Source organism: Palaemon carinicauda, chromosome 30 (assembly GCF_036898095.1).
Source record: "Palaemon carinicauda isolate YSFRI2023 chromosome 30, ASM3689809v2, whole genome shotgun sequence".
In the NCBI taxonomy this organism is placed as follows: Eukaryota; Metazoa; Arthropoda; class Malacostraca; order Decapoda; family Palaemonidae; genus Palaemon; species Palaemon carinicauda.
In genome coordinates, this window is record NC_090754.1 from 69,958,419 (window position 1) to 69,977,208 (window position 18,790).

The 18,790-nt window shown below is 41.7% G+C and overlaps 1 protein-coding gene across 4 annotated transcripts in view; it reads left to right on the forward strand.

The window, feature by feature from the left end:
- LOC137623257 (ataxin-2 homolog) overlaps positions 1-18,790 on the forward strand; it is a 74,603-nt gene that overhangs the window by 755 nt on the left and 55,058 nt on the right. The window lies entirely within an intron of this gene.

Below are 18,790 nucleotides of genomic sequence, written 5' to 3' on the forward strand. Positions count from 1 at the left end.
GGGAGAGAGAGACCTAATTTGACATGTAATATCGCGTTGTAATCATAATTAATCATCCACCTCTACCATAAACAGCTTCTGACTTAATTGAGCCAGCATAGAAAGGCTTACTCCTATAAAAATTTTAGAATAGCCTATGCCTATCAATTGTCTATATTTTTAGGTAGGTTAAGTTGATATAGCTCTTTTTCCTATATCTTCAATTGGGAAAGTTGGTTTTCAGGGAGCATGGCTACCAAGTTAAGAAGGGCTGTATGTGGCCTTGGCTTCGGTTAGGTTATGGGCTATCTAGGCTAAAGTGCCAAACGTACACGTTGGCTTGTCCGTACTAATCATAAAGCACCAGTAAATGGATAACTTAGGCCCAGTCAGGTCTACGGGTTTGTTGATATCTCCATTTTTTCCTTTGCTGTTGCCTTTTGCCTAGGTTATTGCCTACCTTAGGCAATGGTGCTTAGAATTTGTTAGCTTGTGATTGGTCTAGGTGTTGTGCTGATCTGATTTAGAGCTTTTATTTATCTTCCTACTTTTATATATATATATATATATATATATATATATATATATATATATATATATATATATATATATATCTATATCACATACATACATACTTACGGTATGTCAGCTCATCCTTTACGTAATTATACTTGAAGTGAGTTTCTATTCTATTCCAGTGTACTTCATAGACTGGCAGACACACAAACCTCTTCTCATGATATCTTGCCAAATAGTAAAGGGTCACACAATCTTTAATGAAATTATTTAGGCTAATTAATTGGAGCCTTTGTATATCAGCAGCCAGTTCCTCCCCGTTTTGATTAGGAATGGACATCAACTAACCTAACCTAAAAGCCGTGTCCTTACCTACTTACCTAACGGGGGCTAACACTCCCCTGTGACTGCACTTACAAACCGTATACGAAGTTGGCCGTAATCATACATACACCCCTATTAAGCTTTGGTAATAAGGAAGTTTTCTTCTGTGTAGAATTAGTTTTTCTTAGTTTATTTCACTTACTAAGTAAAAGAGATTTCATGTTCACTGGAGTAAGTTGCTCAAAGGCTAATGTTGTTTCTTTGGAGGTCTCATCATAGAAAATCACAGATAATCTATAAATAGCTGAAGGTTTGAAATGCAATTTTTTGCATCTTATGAAATAAATCCTCTGGATTTTATTTTTTTTTTTTTAATGGTTGACTCCGACCCGTAATCTCGTTATTCAATCAAGGGAGGTTTCAGCCAAAGGAGGCAGGATAACCCAATAATATTTTGGTAGGTTTACCACATGTTGACCCCTCCCCCTTTGGGGAACTTTCTCATTACTCTTCCCCTTTGCCTTACAGTATTCCTGCATCCCCTGCAAATACAAAACTAGCCCTAATGCACATCACAACATGGTATTATAAGGGCCAATATTACCCTTAATACATATATTCAGAAGTTATTAAAATAGGAGGCACAAGCCCCAATAAACAGTTTTTTTACGATAGCCAGTGGTATCATTTCGAAATGACGTTGAAGTAGTCTGCACTAGCTTTGATTTGCATCTTGATATGGCGTTAAAATGTCTGGCGCTAGCCGGAATGCACAGTAAATGTGGCAGTAAAATGATTGACACAATTCGTAATACATCTTTTCGTATTGTGTTAAAATGCTAGGTATTAGCTATAATTCACATCTTTATATTGTAATAAAATGGCTGGCATTAAAGGCTACTCATGAATGGCAGAGGTAAGGGACCGTGACATAGCCCTATCAGCAGGACAATGCCTTAGAAACTGACCATATATACCCTACATATGATCAGTGCCCAAGCCCCCTCTCCACCCAAACTAGGACCAAGAGGAGTCGGGCAGTGACTGCCGATGACTCAGACCTATAGGCTCCTTCAAACCCCCCATCCTTAAGCTCACAAGGATGGTAAGGTTGCAGCGACCCAAGGGACTAACAAGTTTGAGCGGGACTCGAACCCCAGTCTGGCAATCACCGATCAGGGATGTTACCACATAGGTCACCATGTAACCCATATTTAGATAAGAAATCGCTGACATAAATTGGTAGATGTTCTCGTGCATCAGAACATGAAGGGATTTGAGTAAAGGGAAGGAAATTATGTAAAACTGTAAGGGGATAAGAGAAATATATTAGGATAAAGAATATATCGCTACCTCATTGCAAGAGGGTCGTAACTCCAAATTTGCTAGTTTTGAGTTATATGGTGTACAAGATTGCCGAATTCTGCATCTTTTGGTAAAAGAGTCGTAAATCTAGGTGAATTAGCGGCCGAGAGATGGCACTAAGAAGATTGTGAAACATGATCAAATTCATAGGACTTAGCAACTTTCAATTGCGTCTCCTGAAAAATAAGGAATTTGGAGTTACGACCCTCTTGCAATGAGGTAGCGATATGTAAAGAAATTATACTATTACAATTTATGTAGGAATGAAAGATATGATAATGTCAGTATTTTCTTTGTAGATAGGACCTGGATTCATGACCAGGTGGTTAAGGCCTGAAGAATTTTGTCACCTCGTCACAAATGTTTCAGCTTTTTAGAATAAAGTGAAAACAAAGCCATATCAGCGATTGATTTATTGGTAAGAAAATACATTTCAAATACTGTAAAAGGAGAAGCACTTAGATTTTATTGGAGTTTTTTTCCAGTAAAACTGAAAAATTCTGATGAAATTGTTTAGATTTCAAAGCAAATAGAATCTAGTACTGTATCGGTGAATAGCGAGGGAGAACTTTGTCCTCATAACTGACTTGAACGAGTTATCTTTACAGTCCTTTTGTTATTTGTAGTTTTGATGAGCCACTTTTTATTTTGGATTTACTTGTTTTATAACTATTCGGTAAAGTTTATAATTATATTTTGTCAGTTAAATAATCTGGAAAGGAAGCACTATTAGAAAAAGTTTCTTTTTCAGCATTTTACCATTTATATACAAACAATTGGGACCACCACATAAGTTTTGATATTTTGTTGCTGCTGAAGTGCACATACATTGTTATTCTTGACATGATCTTATTGACCATGTGGATCTGTGAATGAAACTCAGATTGATTTAAGAATACAATATTTACAAGTGGATACAGTATGCTTACTATACGATAAGATATTATTCTTTTCTACGCAGTTTTACGAACTTGACAACTTAAAGATAAAACACAAATTTGTAGGAAATGCCTTACCTCAAGAAGCTATTTCCATAAACCTCTAACCAGTGCAGAAGGAATTTTTTTTTTCAATGTAGTTGTGAATTTCTTTCTATAACTAAAAGTAGAGTGTGCTTCATTTGAAGGTTTAGAACATCGGTTTTGTTTTGGATTCCCATTGCCTGTTTCACAATATGCCAAGCGTTAATGATGTACTGTGTGAAAAGACTCGTTATTTTATTTAAGGATTATACTGTACACTAACTTTTAGTTAGCACTCTACTAAAGATGATTTTTCATAGTTCAAATAGACTGTTAAATATCACAAATCTAATTTCAAACCTTTACGACTTAAGAAAGTGTTATGATGTATTCTTGATTTGTATGATTGTGATCTCAAGTCAGGGTAAACTAATTACTGTACATGTGATATCTTTGCTAAAGAAGGAATGTCCATTTGAAGGTCACAGTTTGTACATAGTAATAGATTTTGAGAGGAAACATAACCTTGAATACTAGTATTATTATTATTATCTGAGCTACAATCTTAGTTGGACAAGGAGGATGCTTTATGCCCAAGGACTCCAATGGGGAAATTATACCAGTGAAGAAGGGAAATAAGAAAATAATCTGTACAAGTAATGAATTAAGAATATGAAACATCCTTGATCCGTAACATCAAAATTATCCTTTTCAAACCATGAAGGACATACCAGCCTGTTCAGCATAACATTTGTTGCAAGTTGGAACCTCTGTGAAGTTCTACTGATTCAACTGGCAGATTAGGAATGAAAATTTTAGAATGTGTAGTATTGAGCCTTATGGTGGAGAAGGTAAGACTTAGAATTAACTGTATACCTAGATACTAGAGGAAGCTATATAGGATGTTTATGCTAGGTGAGTTTGGACAGTTTGAATAATTTAGAGGATCATTAAGTTAGGCGAGTTTGTACAGGTTCCCCCCCCCCCCACCCCAATTTTTGGATTAAATGAAAATGTGGTTTTTAAGTTTTATTACAAAAGTTAGTACTTTATTTTTGTGTGAAATATGTTCTTAAATGTTTAATTGTTGCAAGTTCACACTTTAAACTGATAAACTTTAACCTAGCATCCTGGCCAAACATGTGTTTGGTGAATTTGGACACTTGTGCTGGATGAATTGAGACACCTGGCAAATGAAAAAAAAAAAAGTTAATATATTGCCATACAGTACAATATGCTGATACTTGGAGGAGTAAAATTGAATAAAAGAAAGTGCCACTATTTAATATACACTTTACACTTGGCTAGTGCAAAATAAGTTCATTTACATCGAAGAAGTATAATGCTCCATAAATGAGAATCTGGCATCCTTTTTATTAAGGCCTTACTTATGATAATAAGCACTACAGGCTTAAGCTGAAAGAACTTGAAATGAAGATTGGAACTTTTATTACATGCAAATTTGCATAAGGGCATTGAGACCTTGAATGCAGGAGTATTTTGTGCAAGGGAAAATACTGTAATCTGCTTGATGAAAGGTTTGCTTTGTCTGAATGTACCAGGCTATTTTATTTTTGGGTAAACAACTTATTACCTTTTTAGTTCACAGATCAGTTTTTGTTTATTGAATAGGTTACAAAACCAAACTGGGAGGGCTGGTGTCACCTGAAAGATTTATGCCTTCTAATGCAGTACCTATTTCATTAAAATATTAGCAAGGGTTAACCACCCATTCCGCTAGTTAGCAGGGATAGGGGACCTTAGCTTGCTACTGCTCTCGCTCACACCAGTAATTTAGCTTACTTTGCTTTTGACTCAGATGGTGAACGATCGTTACCGTATTTCATCCTTCGCCTATTTTGGACTGCCATTAATTGCTTTTGTTTGTGCTTTCTCTTTGATTAGTGTGTTTGTGTGTTGACTTCTGCGACCATGGGTACTTGCCCCGCACTTGAAGGTCGGCCTTGCGGAACCTTCATGTCAGCCGTGGTCATCGATCGCCACACTCTTTGTCCCGCCTGCAGAGGTGAATGGTGTGATAGTGATAACAGGTGTCGTTAGTGTTGGGAGTGGTCTTGCTTTCCAATGGGGAAGGTTTGGGCATTGGCAGAAGAAGTCAAATTGGGCTATTTCTCCTTCAAAGGTTTCTTCAAAAGGGGTAAACCCAGGACCTCTTCTTCCGCTTCCCGACCTTTCTTCGAAGCTCTTGCTCGTTCAGTCTCTTCCGGGAGCACGTAGCGTCCCCTCTCATTCCCAAGGGTGAGGCCTTGTCTCCCTTTTTACAGGTCTGGTCGTCTTTGTGTTTCCTGGTCCGCCCTCTAAGAAGGACTCCTTGCTGCAATTCATCATGCTTGGTGCTAGTGCGTAGCCTTCGTCGACTTCGGAGTTAAATCCTCTGTCGAGCGTCGACGTTGTAGTGTCTGAGGCGTCTTCTGTGGCCACTGCCGACACCCCTGCACCTTCAGAATCTCAGACTCTCCCGCTGTTGCAGCCGACTGCGTTTCTCCCGTTCCTGTTCATCCTTCAAGGAGTAAACTAAGTCTTTCGTCTGTTTCTCCTGCGAGTGTTTCTCGTCCTCCGACAAGGTCACCCGAAGAGACTCCTCTGCGTAGGACTGCTGCTCCTCAAGGTCAGCTTGCTGATCTTCCGGCCCCTAGAGGGCGTCTTCGATCTTGCAGAGCTTGCCCTCCACTTTGCCTTAGAGGTGGCCTTTCACCATTGGTGAAAAATCGCCTCTTTGGCTCTTCAGCCTCATCTTCGCACCCATACCCCCTTAGAGGAGCGTCCGCTTCATTTGTCTTCTGGCCCTCATTCTTCGCCGGTTCCTGGACATTCTCCTGGCGGCGCTGCCACTAGTCCTCAGACTTTGGCCCTAGACTCTTCTGTTGATTGTTCGCGATCCCCGTCAGATGATGTTCGCCCGTCTAAAGGGCACATCACTGTTTCAGACCTTCCTTCACACCGACCTGCTGACCTGTCTTCTGTTCCTCGTCTGCCTGCTTTAATGCATCTCCAAAACGTTTGGGTGCGCGTCAAAACTCCTCAGCGCACCACCACCCTTCAGTTGCAACACTGCTCATCAGCATCACGTCAGCGCCCTCCTGCACTTAAACACTTCCCAGAGCATCATCGCTCTCCATCGCTTCAGCACTCTTTGGTGCATCAGTGTTCACCTGCTCGTCAGCTCCTTCCAATGCTCCAGCGATCGCCGGTGCTCTCCACCACATTCTCGGCATTCTAGAGACCAGCGTTTGCCAGCTCGCCAGTGCTCACCCTCACACCTTCACTCGCCAGCGCAACAGCGCTCTCCTACATGGCAGCATTCTCATGCGCAGCCACGTTCACCTGCAAGTCAGCGCTGTCCTAAGTGCCAGCGCTCACCTGCGCACCAGTTCCTTACTGCGCGCAAGCGCTTGCCGACGCACCAGCACACTCGTGCGCACTTGCGCCCAGTCTTAGAGCAGGTTCCCACGCTTTCAAAACATTCTCACAGGTGAAGGAACTCTACATTAGAGGATTTGACAGGTCACCGTGGCCCCATTCCCCTCCCTGCAACCGCCGGGAAAAGGAAAGGAGGCTCCACAGAAGGGTTCAGGATCCCGAAGATTCCATCTTCAAAGGCGGAGCCACCACCGCAAACATTGGTAGAGACTCCTCACAGCGAACCTTTGGTCCCGTCCCTTTCCCTTCAGGGGATCTTTCTGACAGTGCATCAGCCAGCAAGCAGCCATGGTCAGAGCAGTAGAGCAAGCCTTCGGGCCTGCCCTGTCATGTCCCTTCCACCTTTAGAGGAAGTTTCCCCTCGCACAGAGAGTTCTCCACCGCCGACGGAAGTCAAGAGGGACAATCCCATCTTGCCTTCGATGCTTGAGTCCTACCTCCTTCCTCGGAAGGAATCAAAGAACTCAAAGACTCTACCAAAGTCCTCTTCAAGGGCCTCCAGGCTTGCAGGAACCACCAGTCACTCCAGGGATTCCCTCGACCCACCTCGAGAGGAGCTCTCATGGTTGGAAGATGGAGACTTCGCTGCTAGTCCCACTTTGGAGGGGTAGCAAAAAGAGTCAGAACATGCATTCTGGCAAGTCCTGACTCTTATTAGGGTACTCGAAGGGTATACTGACCTGGAGATACCCCCATCGAGAAGGCTAAGAGAGTCTTAGACTGTGTCTTTGGCACTCAGAAGCCCTCAAAGACCAGTGCAGGTTTGCCCTTGTCTCAAGGTCTCCTCCTCCCAACGTTCCAGCTCTACCGCCAAGCTTCTCCCACCTCCTTGTGTCCAGCAGATGAGATATTTTGAGATCTTGGACAAGCCTCGTCCAGCTCTTCCTCCTCATCTCTGGAAGAGCTCACCAAGGGAGTCTCTCTAGAGAGGCGCTCCAGCTGTCAGGTTGCATTCTCTGCATCTGAGATCATCAACTAGGAGAATGTCATGAATTATGCCGTACAGGCTACTTTGTGGCTTGATCTGTGGTTGGGGACCCTGGGAAGCCTGGCATGAACTTAGGATTTCTCCAAGGAACGCACCACAAAAGTGATGGAAACTTTCCATCTCCCAGACACTCGCATCATCGAGTTTCTCGCCCATTCTGAAATGTCGAGATGCTGTGTCTGAGAAATTCCATCAACATGTCCCGAATGCTGAGATCGTTAGGCTCAGGAACTCCTCTTTAGAGGGACCCTCTCTCTTGGAGCAAAAGGATGTTGAATATGTTGCTGATTGATGGAGGAAGTCCCACCTGGACTCCCTCCTCCATAGGGCTTTGATATCAAAGCCTAATAAACCACCAGCTTCTTTGCAGTCCTATCCAACGAAGACCATGATGAACAAGACCGTAGCAAAGACAGTGGTGTCTAAAAAGCTCTTTCCGACAAAACACACTGATCAGGAATCCAGCATCAATAAGACTCCTTTGCGATGGGATCAGCAAAGGGCTACCCCTTAGGGCAGAAGTCCAGACCATGTTGAAGAAGGGCGCTCTCCAGGAGGTCCTCGACGAGTCCCCGGGCTTTTTCAGTCTACTCTTGTGAAAAAGGCGTCAGGAGTCTGGAGACCCATCATGGACCTCTCAGCTGTGAACAAGTTTGTCAAGCAAACTATGATCAGCATGGAGACGGCAGACACTGTCAGACAAGTGGTAAGACCAAGGGACTTCATGTGCACACTGGATCTAAAGGACTCGTACTTCCAGATCCCAATCCATCCGTGTTCAAGGAAGTACTTGAGATTCAGCCTAGACAACAGGAAATATCAGGTCAAGGTGCTGTGCTTCAGTCTTTCCACAGCACTTCAAGACTTCACCAGAGTGTTCACCTTTGTATCATCTTGGGCACACAGGATTGACATCCGTCTCCTCCATTATTTGGACGACTGGTTAATCCTATCTGACTCTGTGTCCACCCTTCTTCAACACTGAGACAGGATTATGGTAAACCTCGAAGTCCTCCCTGCTTCTTACGCAGAGACTGGTATACCTAGGCATGATATTGGACACTAATCTACACAAAGCCTTCCCATCAGACAACAGGATAACGAGGCTGAGAAAGGTCGCAAGACCCTTTCTCAGACAAGAAGAACTTCCAGCCCAGACATGGCTACGTCTTCTCGGACACCTTTCATCTCTAAGCCCGTCTAGTTTTCAACGCTCGCCACAGGATTCGATCTCTACAGTGGTGACTCAAGTCCCAGTGGAATAAGGCCGCCTACTTCCCACACGTCCTGATCCCCATGGGATTAGCGGAACAGAGGGACCTCGAATGGTGGGTGTCAAGACGAGAACCTACGAAAAAGAGTGGATCTTCTTGTCCTCCCTCCAGATTTGATGATGTTCTCAGACTCTTCAAAAAAAAAAAAAGGGGGGGGGGGGCACGTGCTGCACCATACGACCTCAAGCCTCTGTGCACAGTCAAGAGTATCTCCACATATAGCTCTTAGAGATGAAGACCGTCTTACTGGCCCTTCAACAGTTCCACCAGTTCCTGGCGGGCCACTCACTGATGGGGATGAGCAACACCACCATAGTAGTGACATACATTAACAAACAAGGAGTTTCGCAGGCCCTATCCCATCTAGCTGTAGAGAAACTGAGATGGGCCAAGATTCACTTGAAACCACTATCAGGACTTCGATCTCTCCAGTGACGGCTCAAGTCCCAGTGGAATCAGGCCTTCAGCTCCCCAAACGTCCTGATCCCGTCGGACCTTGAATGGTGGGTGTCAAGACGAGAACCTACGAAAGGGAGTGAATTTTCTCGTTCCCCCAGATTTTATGCAGTTCTCAGACACTTTAAAAATTGGTGGGGAGCCCATGTGCTGTACCACATGACCTCAGGCCGCTGGTTAGAGTCAGAAGAGTACCTCTACATAAATCTCTTAGAGATGAAGACAGTCTTTCTGGCCCTTCAACAGTTCCACCAGTTCCTGGCGGGCCACTCAGTGGTGGTGATGAGCGACAACACCACAGTAGTTGCGTACATCAACAAACAGGGAGGTACCTTTTCTCAGCCCCTATCCCATCTAGCAGTAGAGATACTGAGATGGGCTGAGATTCACTCGATACCACTATCAGCATGCTTCATTCCAGGTAAAAGGAATGTGCTCGCCGACAATCTGAGCAGAGCATCGCAGATTGTAAGTACCAAGTGGTCTTTGGATCATCTGGTAGCCAACAAAGTCCTGACTTTGTGGGGTTCTCCGACTGTGCATCTCTTCACAATGGCTCTTAGCTTCAGGCTCCTCTTTTACTACTCCCCAGTCCTAGACCCCAAGACGCTCTGGCAAGATGCATTCCAACACCGGTGGGGCAACATTGACGTTTATGCCTTTCCCCCGTTCTATCTGATGACGAGGGTCTCAACAAGGCCAGGACATTGGTGAACCTCACAATGACTCATAGCTCCGCAATGGCATCGTGCGGAGTGGTTTCCGGACCTTCTGCAACTCTTGACGAAGTCTCCAAGAGAACTCCCTCCACAACATGATCTACTCAAACAAGCACATGCCAACATTTTCCACAAAGCCATAGCTTTGCTACAACTTCACGCCTGGAGACTATCCAGCATCTCCTCATTCAGTGAGGATTTTCGCAACGAGTTGCGAACAGGATGTCTGGATACCTGCAGAAATCATCAGCAGCAGTCTACCAAGCAAAGCGGAAAGTCTTCTGTGGTTGGTGTCGTGGAAGGGGATCTCTCCTCTCGATGCCATTAATCCAGTAATAACATAGTTCCTTGTTTATTTGCATGAGGAAATACGCTTTTCAGTCTCGGTGGTTAAAGGCTATCGCTCACCCTTAAGCTTCGCCCTTAGACTCAACGGAATGGATATTTCCTCATTGCCAGAACTTACGATGCTCATACGGAGTTACAGTATGAACTTACCTGTCCTCAGTCTCAAGTGTGACCTCTCCCATTGAACGTGGTTCGAGTTCTCGGGTCTCAAAAGAGACCTCCCTATGAACCATTACGCCAGGCAACAGATCGCAACCTGACTTGGAAGACGATGTTCCTGCTAGTTTTGGCTTCGGCCAAGCAAGTTAGTGAACTTCATGGTCTCTCGTACGACATCGCCCATTCAAGGAGATTGGGAGAGTAACGTTCGGCTTCTTCCCTGAGTTTGTAGCCAAAACACAGAATCCGGGAGTGGCGGAGTCCCGATTCGACACACTCCGGATTTTGAGTCTTCTCTCTGTAACTGATGACCCTGATCGTATCTTTCTCTGCCCAGTGAAGAGTTTGAGGCTGTACCTCAAGAAAACAGCCTCAGGCCGTCCCTGTGTGTGTGTGCACTTTTCGTCAGCACAGGGAGGAACAAGAGGAGAGTCACTAAAAACACCATCTCTGCCTGTATTTGCAAGGTCATAGATCATGCCCTGAATCCATACCCTCCTCCACGTCGGCCCAGTGTCCGCGATGCTAGGGGCGTTACTATTTCTGGCATTCAAGAAAACTTCTCTGTGACACAGGTTCTATAAGCTCGGGTGTGGAAACGTCGGAATATGTACACAGCCCACTACTTGTAAGACGTGACCCACAGGAGGCTCGATACATTCTCTATCGGCCCTGTGATGGCTGCACAACAGCTGGCATGATACCTCAAACTCCTTTTTGGACAAGTAGCAGAAGGTTGGGGGCACTGTCACCTGGTTTTAGTCTCTGTGAATGAAAAGGTGTGACTGGCTCTTATTCTTTTCGTCATCCTCCCCTCTCTTGGGGAAAGCAGCATCCTGGGTTCTCTGCACAAGCTGACCTAAAAACACAATAGGTAAACCATGCTCCTTTGTGTTCCTAGTATTAAGCTAATACTGTTGGGTCCCCATACCCTGGCGAGGTGGTATTGGGAAAGTCCTGGTTACAACAGTTTTTCTTACAAAGACTTGGAATAACTTTTACCTGCACAGTCGCGCTTTTAAACATCTCAACACAGCGTGCGTTTATCGAGGTACAGGGACTCCTTATTTATGGTACAATATTCAAAATAAGGAGCTCCCGGGCGAAGCCAAAAACCAATTTGGCAGGGGCATCCACCCGCCTATTGGGTGAGTTACTGTACCCCTAATGAATAGCGTAGGTTTGTATTCCAGTTACGAAACAAATGAAAAAATTGTAGATAATTTGTGTTTTTCCTAACAATACAAACCTTTAGCTATTTATGCAAACTTATCCCCCGGCTTTATTCCCCTTGAAGTCCTACCTCCAAGCAAAGTGAGCTATATCACCGTTGTGTGAGCGAGAGCGGTAGCATGCTACCCCCTCCTCTGACCCCCACTAACTAGCGGAATGGGTAGTTAACCCTCACTAAAATTTTAATGGCTCTCCTATTAGCTTAGCTAATAGTAATAACCCCTAATAAATGGCTGAAGGTTTGTATCATTAGGAAAAATACTAATTATCTACGAATTTGTCATATTTCAGTTCCACACTTTAACCATTACCCTCTTTTCCAGTGGTTTCGCTTGGTCCTGAAATTTATTTACAGTACTACTACTATTTTCACATTCTGTCCTACATTTCTACTCCTTTCTATATATAAATCCATTGGCTGTTGCATGTGTTGCGTTCCAGTTTCCCAGCAATAGTATATGAACTGCCGAGTAGATACAAATCTATGGTATATTTTTTGTTATAATTTTTCATATTTTATCTTTAAATTTAAACTTTTATAAACTCTGCAAACACACTTACAAATTTGTTATACAGTCTTGATTATACTGTTGACTGATGCGTACATATGCGTAAAAGAAAAGATTAAAATTGGAACACTCCAGTGAAGATACATAAACTTGATTTGATTAATAATGATGGTTAGCTGTACATTACTAAGTACGTACAGTATGTAGATGATGATGAGCCATAAAGACTGCACAATGGGAAATGCATTACAGTACAGTACTGCCCTTCTGAAAGGAACACTTCACCAGTTGCTTCTTCAGGTGGTACAATGTCTTTGTTGATGTCGTCGTCCAGCAAAGTAACTTCTGGTTCTGCTGATGTGGTAATTTTTGTTATGGTGAGGAACATAGTGATTGCCAGTTACTGCTTTGTTTTTTCTTCATAAGAATGTTCATTTAACCTGCCATGCTTTTGTTAACTTAATTTCTGAAATGCAACACATGAATCATCCGTGGTTATTGTTGGAAGTTTTTATTTTTTTTTATTTTACTAGAGTTAGAAGCATTCTATTATTAGACAGACTTTTTCTTCTTCCCCTGGATTCTAGTGTTGCTGCTCTCCAATCTCACTTGGACAAAATCATATCTGTCCAATGTTTATCCGCTAATGAATTTTAGTGGGCCTCGAATAGATCATTTATGTCATAGTTAGTCATATCTGTGAAGCCATATCATAGCAATTTCACCAGCCTCACTGCCGTAGTTACCGCCGAGTGGTGGATTTTATTAGGAGAGAGAATCCTTTATAGTCGTTTGACTGCTTCTGGCCACATTTTCTTCCAGCAAGCATCGAGTACGGTATTTCTTTCTTCATCTCCTTTATGGCCCTCTGGATATTTTGGATACATGTTGCAATAGACTCAGCCCAGTTGCATAAGTAATTCCTTGATCCCTGGACTGAAGCGAGATACCTAATTAAGGGTAAGAATTCTTCCTGTACACGTACATAATAAAGGGTGATTGCATTTTGGATGAAACCGATCAGATGTCAGTGGCTTTCTATTAATGCTCACAACATTTCCTCACATTGAGTGCGTGGCAATCTTTATTGGGCCTTAAAAAGTGCCTTGAAAGCATGAGTAACACCTTGATCCATGGGCTGAATGAGAGATTTCTTGTTCTGGGTACGAATTCTTCATGCTTCTGGCTTTGGCTTATGTTAATGACCACATTTCCACGCATTGAAAGTGTGTGGCGATCTATATAGGCCTTGAATCTAGGAGCACTGGCTTCCTTAATGATGCAAATCCATGATGGGAAAGTTTCTAAAAGAGGCTAGTCTCATCCACATTGAAAACATTTTCACGTGAATAACCCCCTTCCTCAATTATGGTGTGGAACACCTTCAAATAATCATCAGTTGCCGTTTTATCAGCAGAGAGAGCTTCTCCATGCAGGGATACACACTTAAGGTATAACCAGCTTTTGCAATATCTCAAACCTTGCTGGTATTAAATTCAGTTGATCTGATGGGGGATGCAGATGGTCCTGGTTCTGGGTCGTTGTCACTGCCATTCATAAACTTGCCGTAGAGCTGCTTGGCCTTCTTGTGCATTGTGTTGGTTTCCAGTGCAATGTTCTTTCTACAGTCACTCATCCTTATGGACTTTCTGCTTGAAGTTATCACCCTTTTTGCTGTCTTGTTAAAAGTGACATTTTCTGTGGTCCTTATAGTATTTTTGTCTTCCTTGACATAGCAAATGGCAGAATTGTTAATGCTGTAGTGGAAGCAGCTAATAAGTAGCCAGGATACTGATCAGTATGCTTTGATTGATCGTGTCTCCTCTACCAGTCAATAGCGTGCCCTGTATGAAATCATTTGGACAAGCTAGGTTACTCCTCACTACCTTAGTTTTGTTTTCCATATAGATGCCCAGTTCTGTGTCATCTGTAGCACTGCATTTTTTTCTGACCAAATTGTAAATATTGCATTCTCGTCACTGAACAGAATTTCCATATACAGTATTTATTTACAGGATTTAATCAATTTCTCGGATCAAAAGGATAATTTTTAATTAAAGTAAATAATAAAATCAGAACATATATAAAACATATCTGCCCACAAAATTGCTATGTATCAAAATGGGTCTGCATTATAGATTTACATACTGTACTGTATACAGTATTTAGTAATCCTAGATGTACTGAGGACGTGATAGATGTATTACTGTACTGTTCTCTAATTTGGTCCTTGGGGTCTCTTTGCTTAGAGTTGATTCACCGAATATCCATCTTCTAATACAGTACCATATTTCTCCTTTAGTAAAACTCTCTTCTACTATTTTTATCACTTATTGAATTTCTCATACATCTTAGCAGAGATCCCTGGATATGTTGTAGATGACTTTAATTATTGGTACTTGGTTTTACAGGCTGTCCATATTTAATTTTTTTGCGGGTAGCACTTTGAGTTTCGCTTTACTAGCTTCCATCATCCCAAGTAGTATCAGTATAGTTACCACTGTACTTTAGATGCTATGGCTGCCTTATCTTTTATATAACATTTCACACCATTTTCAAGGGAAGTGCCAGCTTCCTTCTTACTGTTTTTGGGGTTACTGCCAGTCTTTCCTGAAGTCTTATGTGTGGGTGTGAAAGTAGAAGGGCGATTATCATCATTATTAATACTTTAACTTCATTACCTGTCGTAATGGAGTGTAGGGCCATCAGTGCACCTCGCAATGACATCTTTGCAGGCTTTGTTTATCCCCTATCACCCCTTTTTAACTTTCTATGGTACCTTTAATTCTGCAAGCATTCTTCCATCTGGCTATCCACTTTCTTTTATTTTTAATGGGTACTGAGAACAGCTGCCAAGAACCAGATGCTGGGCATTATGTCCAAATTTATAGATACAATACAACATCGTTTCCTTTTACTTTGTTAGATGTAAAATGAGGTCTCTCCAATCTGATTTCTTCTGTACTCTGTTCTAAACTCACAAAATGGCTAGGTGTTTTGTTACCCTTTTCCTTGATTTCCTGGGCCATCCTAGAGGTCGTCATTCTCCCACAAACGTACTTACTGTTCTGATTAACTACTGCTTGCCACTTTGTCTCATGTTCCAAGTTCCCAACCAACTCTATCTTTCTGAGTACTTTTTTCTAATTTTTGTAGCAATTCCTTTCCTTGTTTGTTTTTTCTTTTTCCCCACTCATAATTCTTGCACAATGAGCTTATGTCAATGGTGTATTTTTGAGAATTTTGTAATTGTCATAACTTGTGCTACTTTGACAAAAATAAATGTTAAATGCCAATGAGATGTGAAAACCGGGAATATAAACCAATGAGTCAAAAGAGAAATGAGACGGTAAGAAGTTGAATGGTGCACAGTAGGGATCTGACAAAGTCAGTTTTGCTAATTGAAACTTACAGCTGGTATTGTTCTTAATAAGCTGCTTTTAGGATTTTGCTTCTCAGTATAGTAAGTGGAAGGTTATTGAATAAAACAGATATTCCAGAATTGTGTTTAGTGTACAGTAGGAATTATTTTGCTTCAGCTTTTAATTTGTATTACTGTATTTCAATTACCCTTGTCTTGGAGCCACATAGCTATTGTGTATCATTTGAAGATTTGAAGAGACATTTGGTTGGAGTATGGAAAGAAAATGAAGAAGCTAAAAAAATTTTACAAATCAGGATTTTCCTCAAAATGCAGCAAAGGAAATCCGTCTGCACTTTTCCTTTTTGGGTAATTTGACCATTCTCCATCTCCCTCCACTAAGATAACGGAAAAGGATGACGACGATGGTGATATTGCCCTCGGGCAAAGTACAAAAGAAACAGTGTTAATAGCTGTTGCATTTCTCCGCTTAGTAAGCTGCCGTAAATTTCTCAGGTCGCTGAGGAATGGGCTATAAGGAGACTGTGCCCTGCTTTAGGCCTAGAAGACATTACTTCTACATATAGATTACCACAAGCCCCTGGTAATAAGCAGGGATCTTCCCCACCTACCAAGTAGCCTGAAATACTCGATGTAGAACCAACCCCCTTGTCAGTAGTCTGAGGACCGCAGACAACGGTCTCAAACGGAAAGTGACCTTGCATCCTCTCCTCAAAGAGAAGATGCGAGTGACAGCGTCAGTAATCATACCGCATGGCCTAAAAACTTGCTAAGAGCAACTAGGTCCTCTAGGATCCTACTCCTCCAACATCTTGGTTGGACTACTGGTTGAGCACAGTGTCATACTTCACTTGTTAATACTTAACCCTTCTACCCCCAATGGACGTACTGGTACATTTCACAAAACTCATCTCTCAACCCCCATGGACGTACCGGTACGTCTTTGAAAAAAAAAAAAAAACGGCCATTTGCCCCCTACTTTTTTTTTTTTTTTTTTTTTTTTTTACACCAACCTGGCCTCTCTAGGACAAAAATTAAGGCTGTCAGCGCAATCTGAAAAAAAATATTGCAGAACATGCTTAAAAAAGAAAAAACGCCTGGGGGTTAATGGTTGGAAAGTTCCAAATAGCATTGGGGATAAAAGGGTTAAGTGAAAGAAAGGAAGTTTAAGGAATTTGTTTTATTAGGAGGCAAATTGGTCATCTTTTTGGCACACCAGTTGGCCAGCTGATTAGTTGAACGCAAAGACGCAGTGGTCTCTAAACTAGGAGAAGGGTAGGCAGAGAAGCCTTAACTCTTTGCAGTGCCCCATTTAAGGCATACGACTCCCAACCTCTCCTTGGAATTTTGGAAAATCAGATTATTGCATTTTTTGGTAGGAGAACATTTATATTTCATGTTTCAAATAACTTTTTTTTATAGTTAAAACATCTTTTTTTTTTATACATATATTTACGCAAGTTCATCCAGTCCCTTACGCAACCCTTTTCTGACCAGCTTAACTATTTATTTACTTTTCTAGGACTTTAGGGAAAGATTTATATCAATATCCCATAAACAACAGAAAATTATTTTCCCTGGCTCCTTCAGGAAGTGTTATTTTATCCCATTCTAGATGGCATCGTAAGCAAACTTTTCTGAGAGTTATATTCATCGTCGTATTTCTTTCTCTGCTTGTGTATATATTTACGGTTCTTTTGTTATGGTTATGCTGAAGGATCTAAAAAGTGTCAGACGACAACTAAACATGCCTAAAGCGCAAAATTTAAACAGAATATATGTAGACGAAAATATATTATGATAGTATTGTCTTTTACTTGTGTTGGCATTTGGTATGTGTAGCATATATAATTCTGGAGTAGAGGAGCTCACTATTCCTTAGTAAATAACCAGAAATATGATGGTTATGTCGTTATGATCCCCAGTAGTGAGGAAAATTATTGCTAAAAGCCCATACTTATACTACCTAAAGAAGGATATTCAATCAATCTCTACAAAAAAATACTACTTGAAGCCTGTATTTCTGTCTACTTTTTTATATATTTACACTTTTTATGCTATGGTTATGTATGAAATGTCAGACGATAACTAAATACTATCCCTTAAACTTAAAATTAACACAGAAATTATGCAGATGAGAGTTTATGCTAGCACCGTCCATATGTGGGCATTTGGTACATACAGCGTATATATTTCTAGATTTGAGGGAAGAGGCTCACCACTGCTTTTTAAATAACTGAAACATGGTGATTATATCCTTGTGATCCCCCGTGGTGAGGAGTATTGTTGCTAAAAGCCCATACTTATGCATACTAAAGTAGAGTTAACCAATCTCTCCAAGAAATAAAAAAAAAAAACTTTGAAAACTGATTTCTCAAAAACATGAAATTTTTGGAGAAAAGTTCCTGCTACCTTTTTTAATATTGATAGATTTTTGTCATTCAGATGTGAAAATATAGTAAAATTTATTGCCTACAATCTGATCATTTACTTCGAAGGAAAAAAAATTCACATGAAAAATAGTCATATACCAAGGCACTTCCCCAAATTTTGGGGATAGCCGACATCAAACAAATGAAACAAAAAGGGGACGTCTCCTCTCTACATTCCTCCCAGCCTGACAAGGGACTCAACCGAGTTCGGCTGGTACTGCTAGGGTGGCACAGCCCACCTTCCCACATTATCCACCACAGATGAAGCTTCATAATGCTGAATCCCCTACTGCTGCTACCTCCTTATTTTATACATTTATAAAATAATACTTAAAAAGAATTAAGGAAATTTCCAATGTACAACTTTTAGAGCTGAAAATTCTCTTTCAAATGATTTTTAGATGAAAGAATTTGATCAAGAAACAAAAATGTTGTAGTTTGCAGTAACCCCAAAATAACATTGTTTTAATGGGGCCAAGTCGTGGGAATAGAGCCCGGCTCTGTTTAAGAGAGCCGGGCTCTATTCCCACATGAGGTTGACAATGCAGTTGTGAAAGATGGAGGAAAATGAGTTCTGACTCACTTTTTGATTGAGCTGTGACCTTTCAAGCCCATAGCCCACGTTGTCAAACCCCTAAACATATGCTCCGGGATTGTTAAAATCGGCCCTTAAGTAACCTTCGATGGGGCCAAGACCCAGGCT